The 9,041-nt window shown below is 47.9% G+C and overlaps 1 long non-coding RNA gene across 1 annotated transcript; it reads left to right on the forward strand.

The window, feature by feature from the left end:
• Positions 1-1,154: 1,154 nt before the first annotated feature.
• On the forward strand, positions 1,155-6,898 carry LOC141425022 (uncharacterized). The gene is made up of 4 exons (XR_012450096.1): positions 1,155-1,240; positions 1,975-2,027; positions 2,618-2,725; positions 5,362-6,898. It is a non-coding gene; the product is annotated as an uncharacterized lncRNA (long non-coding RNA).
• Positions 6,899-9,041: the final 2,143 nt, after the last annotated feature.

Below are 9,041 nucleotides of genomic sequence, written 5' to 3' on the forward strand. Positions count from 1 at the left end.
AACAACTGCACCCTCCCCCGCCCCCCAGGCCATGTCTTGGTGACCCGGGCAGCTTCTGCCTTAGGATCCTTCATGAGGGACACAGAAAGGCCAGGGGTTGCTCCGGATGTCCCTCATCTCAGCTGGGAAGTGACCCTTCCCATGATGTTCCTGTGTGAAGCCAGCTGGGGCTGCACACCTTCGAGGGCTGGAGAGAGCTGCACAGATGGAAATTTCAGGAGCCCTGGGTGTCTGCTGCGGGGGCATGAAATTGTTTCATGGAAGGCAAATTCTTAGCACTGATTGGAGAGCAGGAAGAGAGATATTTACTTTAAAGAATTAAAGCTGGAGTCACTGTGTCCCTGAAGATTGAAGAAAAAAAGGAGCGATGGCTCCAGGGAGCAGGAATGAGCCTGGTTCCAAACAGGTGAGCATGGGGATGAGGTGGAGGCTGTGATTGGGTGAAGCTTTGTCGACAGCCTCTGGCTCGTTTTAAGTTCAGAAACTCAAATACAGTCAGTGGCTCAAGGCTGTAATCCTACTTAAGACAGGAGAACAACGAAGAGGAGGAAGAAGAAAGTGTGGAAGCACTGGCTTCATGTGGAAACATCTAGGGAGAGGATCTGCCCCATTCATCCTTTCCCTGATGAACTGGGCTGTGGGGTCCCAAAGGCAGGACTTGGGTAGAGTCCCCATCACCTCCTAAGAGGTTTGCACGGGTCCTGGAACTTTGCAGAGATTCCTCCTGTGGATGAATGAATGATGGGTGGAATGAATGAATGAATGAATGGCACCAAATGCTACATTTAGCATTTGCCCTTCCCAAATGCTACATTTAGCAGAAGCAAATAGTCCAAACCTGGCACCACACACAGACCTCATTACCCTTGGAAGTGGTTGCAGGGAAGTGACTGGCTGGTGTTCCTACCCAGAGGTGGTTGTGAGAGTTTACCCAGTCAGGAGCTAAGCCATGTGGAAGGTTTCAAAATCACTTGAAACTTACTCTGGCATGGGCTCATGGCTAGGATTTTCCAGCCCTCTATACTCTGACCTGCCACCTGAAAGGTGGGGAGGAAGGAAAGTAACTGCCCAAGGGATGGGTGTGTCTAATCCTTGAGTTTATCAATTTGGCTACACCCACCAACTCCCACCTCTGTGCCTCCCCAGCTCCCAAGCTCGAAGAAGGAGCAGCTATTTAAGGGCAGCTGCAGTTCAGGAAAGTAGTACTCACTGGAAGTACCAATGCCAGCACCTCTAAGAGGTAAGTGCCCAGAAACCCTTGCCTTTGCCACCTCTGAGTGACTGTGTCAGGCATGGGTGTATTTGTATGTATGTAAACCCACCTCAGTTAAGCATGCCTGTGCAGAACTTGATATGTGTAAGAGTATGAAGGGGCATGATTGCTATGTGGGTTTTTGAAGAGAGAATGTGTGTACTAGTGGGGAGGTGGACCACAGATACACAGGCATACCTGCAGGAGTGTGCGTGTACATGCATGTGCACAAGTGTACAATGAGCATGGGGTTGGGAAGGGCTGTAAATTTAGTTTGGGAGGAAAACACTGGAGATCAGACTCCACGGATGGAATTTCCAAGCCCTGAATCCAGTGTGGGGACAAAGATGAACTACTTAATGGGGGACACAACTTCTGACCTCAGGAACCACCCAGTTCTCAGGGATGAACCTGGTTCCACACCCCTTGGAATTCTCAATCAGATGAAGAGCAAGGGAGGTCTCCTTACTGTGTCCTGTGGGGCCTTCATGGGTCTAGGGCTGTGGGTGAGGGAAGGAAAGGTCAGGAGGTGACATGAGAGTGCATTGTTGGAGGTCACTCTGTGTGTGACAGAGGTGCTCCCCCTGGACCCCTCTTGCCTGGTGTGAGAGCACATCTGTGGGCCCCAGGGTGGTTGGGTTGGGCAGCAGAGCAGGGCCAGGGAAGAACCTGGGACATCTGGGAGAGAAGTGCAGGCCAGTCTATCCTCACTCTCCCCTCAGCAGAGCCATCAGCATGAGGACCCTGCTGCTGCTGGCGGTGATCACGGCCTTTGGTAAGAGCTGACCCCAGACCCTGAGCCCAGGAACAGCTGAGGGAGGGAGACAGCCCTTCCCCCAGTTTTCCATGCATTGAAGCAGCTGTCTGTCAGTGCGAGGGGCAGAGAAGCCATCTGGGGGAGGGAAAACAGAGAGAGGAAAGACACAGGGGCAATGCCCCATCACCAGGCCTTTTCCTTCTAGGCTTGCCTCAGGCCTATGGAAACTTGGCTGAACTCTCTTACAAGATCAAGTTCACCATGGGAAAAAAAATGTCTTAGCAGTTATTGCTTCTACAGTTGCTACTGTGGCCTGGGTGGCAAAGGATCCCCCAAGGATGCAACAGATCAGTGAGGCAACCCCACCCTCCCTGCCTTCTGCTCACTCTGGCCCCAGTGGGACTGGGAGCTGCAAGGACACAGCTGCTGTCCCATTGCTCAATGGCACCAGGAGGCCCCAGCTGGAAAAGCAGCCAGAATGTTGCATACTCTGCTCTAGACTATTCCAGAGTTACTAGTCTGCCTGGGGTCAAGGGTGTGTTGATGATGGGTCACCAGGTTCCCTGCAGCTGGGGGAAGACAGTGCCAATGTAATGTCCTCCTGCCAGGTGCCGTGTCACCCATGACTGTTGCCACCACCTTCTGGAGAAACTTGGGTGCAGCACGGAACTTGAGCTACAAATTTGGCAAGAGCAGAGGCAAAATCGTCTGTGCTGGTAAGAAAGAGCCTACAACCCCACAGGGTTTCTCATGCATTTGCTGAGTACCACTGTGCAGGGCACTGCGCTGGAGGCCAGAGATAGAGCCACACGGGGTCTTGTCCTTGCCTGGAGAAGTCCAGCTGAACTGGAGGGTAGGGAAATGAGGGCACAAGGTGGAAGAGTCCAGTAGGAAGTAAGCAAAGAGAGAGGCCATTAACATAGCTCGAGTAAGGCTCAGCGCAGCTCCTGCACGTGGTGCCATCTAAGCTGAGTTCTACTGTACCGAAAAGTTTAGCACTGGTATATACCTATATTCTTGCACCCAGTGAGAGAAGAATTCAGGCAAGATGGGAAAATATAGTGGAAATGATAGTAAAGTTTATTAGGAAAGGAATTTAGCATAACAGGATAAAAGTGACGAGAGATGGGGCAAAAAAGGAAAAACATTTCCTGCTCCCTATGCAAGAAACAGGAGTAAAAACTCAGAATGGTGGTCCTCATCTTTAGTCTTAAACCTTCTGACATGTGGTCACATCCAGCAACCTCTAATTATTAAGGTAGTGGATCTGTGTAGCTGAGATGGAGGTGCTAAAACAAGGGCCTACCCAAAACTCAGAGACAATAGGTGCTTAGGGCTTCCCTTTGCTAGACATGACTTTCATTTTTGTTGTTGTCCCTCCACCCATCCAAGAAGCCTGGCATCTTGTTAACTTCTCAAAGAGGAAGGCAGATACAGGCAGCCCCTATATACCTCCCTGTTCTTGTAACTTAGCATCTAAAAGGAGATGGAAGCAGACTAGCTGCTCTGGCTTTTTAGTTTTTACTTTCTTGTTTTAATAACTGAGTATGGCCCTTTTAATATTTATTAACCATAATTTCCCTGTCTTTTCATCTATCTCTGCTGTCTTACCCATCGCTTATGGCTAACTGCTACCTAACACAGCTCTGTGCAAAGACAGAGAAGTGAAGGGTTGGGGATGGACAGAACCTATCCATCAGGGACAGGCATGGACAAAGGGCCAAAAGGGACTGCAGGCCATCCATGCTGCTCAAGGAAATGTGAAGATGAGTGGTTTGGACAAGGAGGGGCAGATCAAGCCAGGCCTTCCTCACTAGAGTCTAGGTTTTGTCCTAAAGCAATAAGGAGCTACTTAGCAAAGGAATGATAGGAACCTGCACCTTGGCTGCAGGACAAGGGACAGGATGGAAGGGGACCAGTAAGCAGGCTACCGCCATAATGCTAGCAAGAGAGAGAAACAGCCTGGCATAAATGGTGGTGGTCAAAATGCATTTGGGGGCAATCAGTGGAGCCTGATGACCATGGTGGATGCATGGGGCTAATGGGCTGTTGGGTGGTCTGTCACTGTGCGACTGGTACAAGTGAGGCAAAGATCACAGACGAGGTCTGGTGAGGGGGTGTCAGAGGGGCAGTTCTCACTAGTACATGTTCAGGTTGAAGAGCCCCAGAATGTCCTGGGGGTGTGAACATGCAGCTGGATGTGTAAGCTGTCAGCTCAAGGAGGGTCTGGCCTGGAGACAGTTGGGTAAGCTCACACATTTGGTGGCTACAGGCCAGGAAACAGGAGGAATGGACAGAATGGCAGAAGACAAGGACAAGTATCTGTGAAGGAAGAGATGGTTGGTAGACAATGGTCACCGTGATGAGAGGTAGGAGGGCCACAAGGACTTCAAAGGTGTTGCTGGAGTGTAGTGAGAGCAGTCAAATTATAGCAGGATGGGCAGGCAGGAGGGGAAAGGGAAATAGAGGCAAGGCATGGATCCAATTATGGAGAAAGCTTGAAGCTACAGGGGCAAAGGAGATGGGTGGTCACTGCGAGTGTCTTACCCCAGACAGTGGCTCCCCTAGTGGGATCTGGAGACAGCATGGTCTCCACCCATGGCCAGAGTCCTTTAAGATTAGAGATTATTGCTTGCCACCGTGACCTCTCCCTAAAGGCAGGTGTCTTAGCAGACTTTCAGGCCTGGGCCCCAAGATGCCCAACAAACAGTGGTATGGTTAACAGGGATGCTTGACTCTGTCCTAATAAGAACCCTGGAAGAGGGCAGTACCGGCCTGAGGCAGCTTCTCCACTCTGTCAAGGGCTCAGCCTTTTTGAAGCCCTCAGCTCTGCTATGTTGGCAGAATCCACACTTGGAGCTTTTGAGACAAATGCTGCAGCTCCAAGCACCTTGGCCTGGAATTTCCCCACTGTCTCTTTGGAGGGAGGAAATTAACACTTCCCAGAAACGTCCAGCAGACCTCCCCCTCATAATCACTGGTCAGACCAAAGCTCTACGATAAGCAGATGCCCATCTCTGCCAAGCAAAAAGGGAGGCCCATGGCTGGTTTACAGCAATCAGGATCTGACCCTTAGGACTGTGGCTTTGCCCCTCCTCTGGTCTGTTAGCACGAAGGAAGGGAAGAGGGCAGCTAGGAAGACCTGACAGTCCCATGTTTGGTGGCTATGTTCCTATTAGATAGGGAGCTAGCTCCCCAGGGACAGGAATTCTGCCTCTCCATCAGCCAGAGAATATGGAACCAGACATTTATCTTAGAAGATGAAAGGCTGGAAACTGTGGCTGAGTTTTCTTCACCTCAAGAAGCCGTAGAATACTAACCACCCAATCTCGTGTTTTTCTTCTACTTTCAGCAAACCAATCCTACTCCAAGCAGGAGTCAGCTGTGTGAATACAATGAAACCAGTGTCTCCTCTTTTGCTAGGAACAAGAGAACCTCTAATACATAGCAGTTCTGTTCCAGTCTTTGGTGCAGTGAGAAGAAACATCATTGCCACCCAGCCCTTCCTCCCAAAAGCCTTGCCATCCATGCTGATCCTCCTCTTAACACCTCCCTTCCTGCTCCTCAGTTTCCTGGCAATTAAAGGAACTCTTCTCCCACCCTAGTGAAAGGCGGGAGCCTTCTGTCCCCCCACCAGGACTGAAGCCCAAAGCCTGGGGCAGGCTGGAGATTTCCCCCACTGTCCCCTCCATGTCTCCTATCCTGCTTAGCAGTAGCAGCTGCACTCATGGGGTCTCTTCAAGCAAATCATGTGTGTACATATCTTCACATATGGTATGTGGGCTCTTTGTGTAAGAGCATACGGATAAGACACCATAAGGATTTAAAATTCACACTGTAGGGCTGGGGCGTAACTCAGTGGTAGAGCTCTTGCCTAGCTCTACCAAAGTCCTGGATTGGATCCCTAGCACTTCATTAAAAGGGATAGAAAATCCAAAAGCGACATTCTGTTCCATTGGCAAGAGTGTGGGGAAATCAGCACACCCATAGGTGGCTGGTGGGAGGGTGAAATGGCCCCAGCAGGCAAATTGGCAATAGCTATTAAAGTTATAAATATATTTATCTGTTGACTTAGTAGTTCCACTTGGAATTTCACCCTATGACTACTAAGTTACAGCATTGCTTTGAGTTGGATTGAAAATAATTTAAGTGTCCATGTAGGAAGGATAAAGAAATAATAGTGTCATCTCAAAAAGGAGTCAAATACATGTATTTAATGAGGGATTTCTCTCCATTCCAATATAGAAAGATCTTAGGAATTTGGTGTCAAGTTGAACATTGCTGGTTCTGTGGCTCACATCTATAATACCAGCTACTAGGGAGGCAGAGATTGAAAGGATTGCACTTGAAGGCCGGCCTGGGAAAAAAATGTAGTGAGACCCCCACCTCAACCAATAAGTTGGGCCTGGTGGCATTTGTCTGGGGACCCAGCTATATCAGTGGCCATAGGTAGAATTTTGGTCTGAGCCCAGCCCTGGGCAAAAATGTGAGAAAAAAAACAGATAAAGCTAAAAAGGGCTGGTGGAGTGGCTCAGAAGTTAAAGCGCCTGCCTAGCAAGTGTGAAGCCCTGAGTTCAAACCCCAGTACCACTAAAAATAGGGAGAACTATGTGTGATTTTTTTAAACTAATATTTGTACAAATAGTGAAAACAGAAATTCATACAAATAGTTAGCTGTGGGGATGGAGCTGGAGGAGATGATGTGGCGCTGCTGGGATAAGAGGGAAATTTCTCAATACCTAATTTTTATATTATTTTGATTTTAACCCTAGGAATTATTTAGTATTCAAAATAAAGTTGCATCATCAAACACACACAGACATTTCTTTTCCTGAGACCGATACAGTCTCAGCGATAATATATTCTCACTCCAGGTTTGGCAAACTGTCTTACAGGGGAAATTTACTTGCTGTCTGTGTTGTACAGCTTGCAGGCTAAGAATGGCTTCTTACATTTTTTAATGGTTACAATAAAATTAAAAGAAGAATCAATTTTGTGATGCTGTAAGATGATGTGAAGATTGGATTTAGTAGCGATAAAACATTTTTTATTGTAATAAGTCATGCATTTGTCCATGCCAGCTTCTGTCACTGTGACACAAATATCTGAGAAGCTACTTCAAAGAAGGAATGATTATTTCGGCTCCCAGTTTTAGAGGTTTCAGTCCACGGTCTGGGCCGTGTTGCTTTGGGCCTGTGGTGAGGTGGCACATCATAGTGGGAGGGGGGTGGCAGAGCAAAGTTGCTCAACCTCTTGGTGGCGGAGCAGAAGCAAAGACAGGAAGGGGGTCAGGTTTCCAATATTCTCTTCAAGGCCCCACCTCCAATGACCTAACTTCCTTTCATTAGGCCCCTCCTCCTAAAAGGTCCACCCTCTGCCAATAGAGCCACCGGCCAGCAATCAAGCCTTTCACACCTGGGCCTTTGGAGGACATTTCAGATCTAAACTATAGCACAGCTGTTACTTCATGTTCCAACAGAAGAAGTGAATGGGCGTCAATCCATGGTATGCTTTGAGGAACCACAAATGCCCTAATGGCTTTGTGCTTAACTTAGAGTAAATACAGTACTATTTGCTACTGTGCAGGTAGGTTCATTTGTTTTCCTTCAATCCCACGGACACTGGAGTGAGGAGGAGACCAAATTACTCTCAATGATTGCTTTTTCCTTCGGAGAGGCCCTGCAATGGCCCTGGAGATACAATCTTCCTTGTTCAGTGCTTGCCAAAGACTTTGCTTCTCTTCTGCCTAAATGGAGGGGAAGGAGCAGGGAACAAAAGGCAAATCTGCTCTGTTACAAAACCCCTCCAGTAGAGACTTCAGTACTTTTTTTGTGCATGTGTGGTACTGGGGCTTTAACTCAGGGCCTACACCTTGAGCCACTCCACCAACCCTTTTTTGTGATGGGTTTTTTAAGATTGGGTCTCTCAGGTTATTTGCCTGGGCTGGCTTCAAACTGTGATCCTCCTGATCACTGCCTCCTGAGTAGCTAGGATTACAGGCCTGCACCAGCCTTGCTGTTTTTACTTTCACTACAATGTGTCCAGTTGGCAGTTGGATTTCTTTCTTTTTCTTTTTCTTTTTTTTTGAGACAAGAGCTCACTATGTAGCTCTTATTGGTCTTAAACCTACACTCCTCCTGCCTCACCCTCCCCAGTGTTGGGATTACAGGTGTGTGGTACCAAACCCAGTACATTTTTTTGTCCTGTTTCCACTGGGACCTTTCACCTTTCTCTATAGGAACTTTAGATTTGATTTCTCTGACTCTTTCCTTCCTGCACTTTTCATAACTTGTATTATCTGGATGTTGGTGCGTCTATATTCCATGCCTCTCACCTTATCTTTTCTCTATTCTGTCTCTAGCTTCTGTTTACTCTTTCCCCTTGAACGATTTCTCATCAATGCTTCTTTCTCTGGGCCATTCTTTAGCTAGCTCTTGCCTGTCAATGATTACATCCTTCATAATCAAATTTTACACTTGGGTTTTTTTAAATAGTTTTTTATTCTTGCTTTATATTGCTAACATCTTTCCTTATCTGCCTAAGTGTGTTTCTTGTGCCAGTTTTAATTTCTTGCTCATTCACACTGGTAATTCTACTGCAGATGGGTATGCAGTCACATGTTTCCTGTTTTCTAGTGGGTGTGGTCTGTGTGTCTCAGATGCATTTAAGGAAAGAGGATGAGATGAGTCCTGGATTTGGTGCCTCCCATCTGCTGCCTCCCTGCGCAGGTTCTCTGGTCAGGGTTTCACCATGAAATACCTGGAAGTAGCATCATTGGAAGGAGGCAGCATCCCAAAGTTGTACCTGGCCATCCCTGGGAAGGGAGTAGGAGGCAGCAAGGATGGAATGAATTAACTACTGCCTTTGGGCAACTGTTACCTGAGTCTGTTTTCAATAATTTCTCACTCAAGCAGGGCTTTTGGACAGACCTAATATTACTTCTAGCTTGCCACTACCACTGCTTGCCAAAACTGCCTGTTCTCTGCTCCAGGGCACAGCCTACTGCCTCTGCCTCCCACCTATACCCAGCAG

The sequence above is a fragment of the Castor canadensis genome, chromosome 7, assembly GCF_047511655.1.
Source record: "Castor canadensis chromosome 7, mCasCan1.hap1v2, whole genome shotgun sequence".
Taxonomy (NCBI): domain Eukaryota; kingdom Metazoa; phylum Chordata; class Mammalia; order Rodentia; family Castoridae; genus Castor; species Castor canadensis.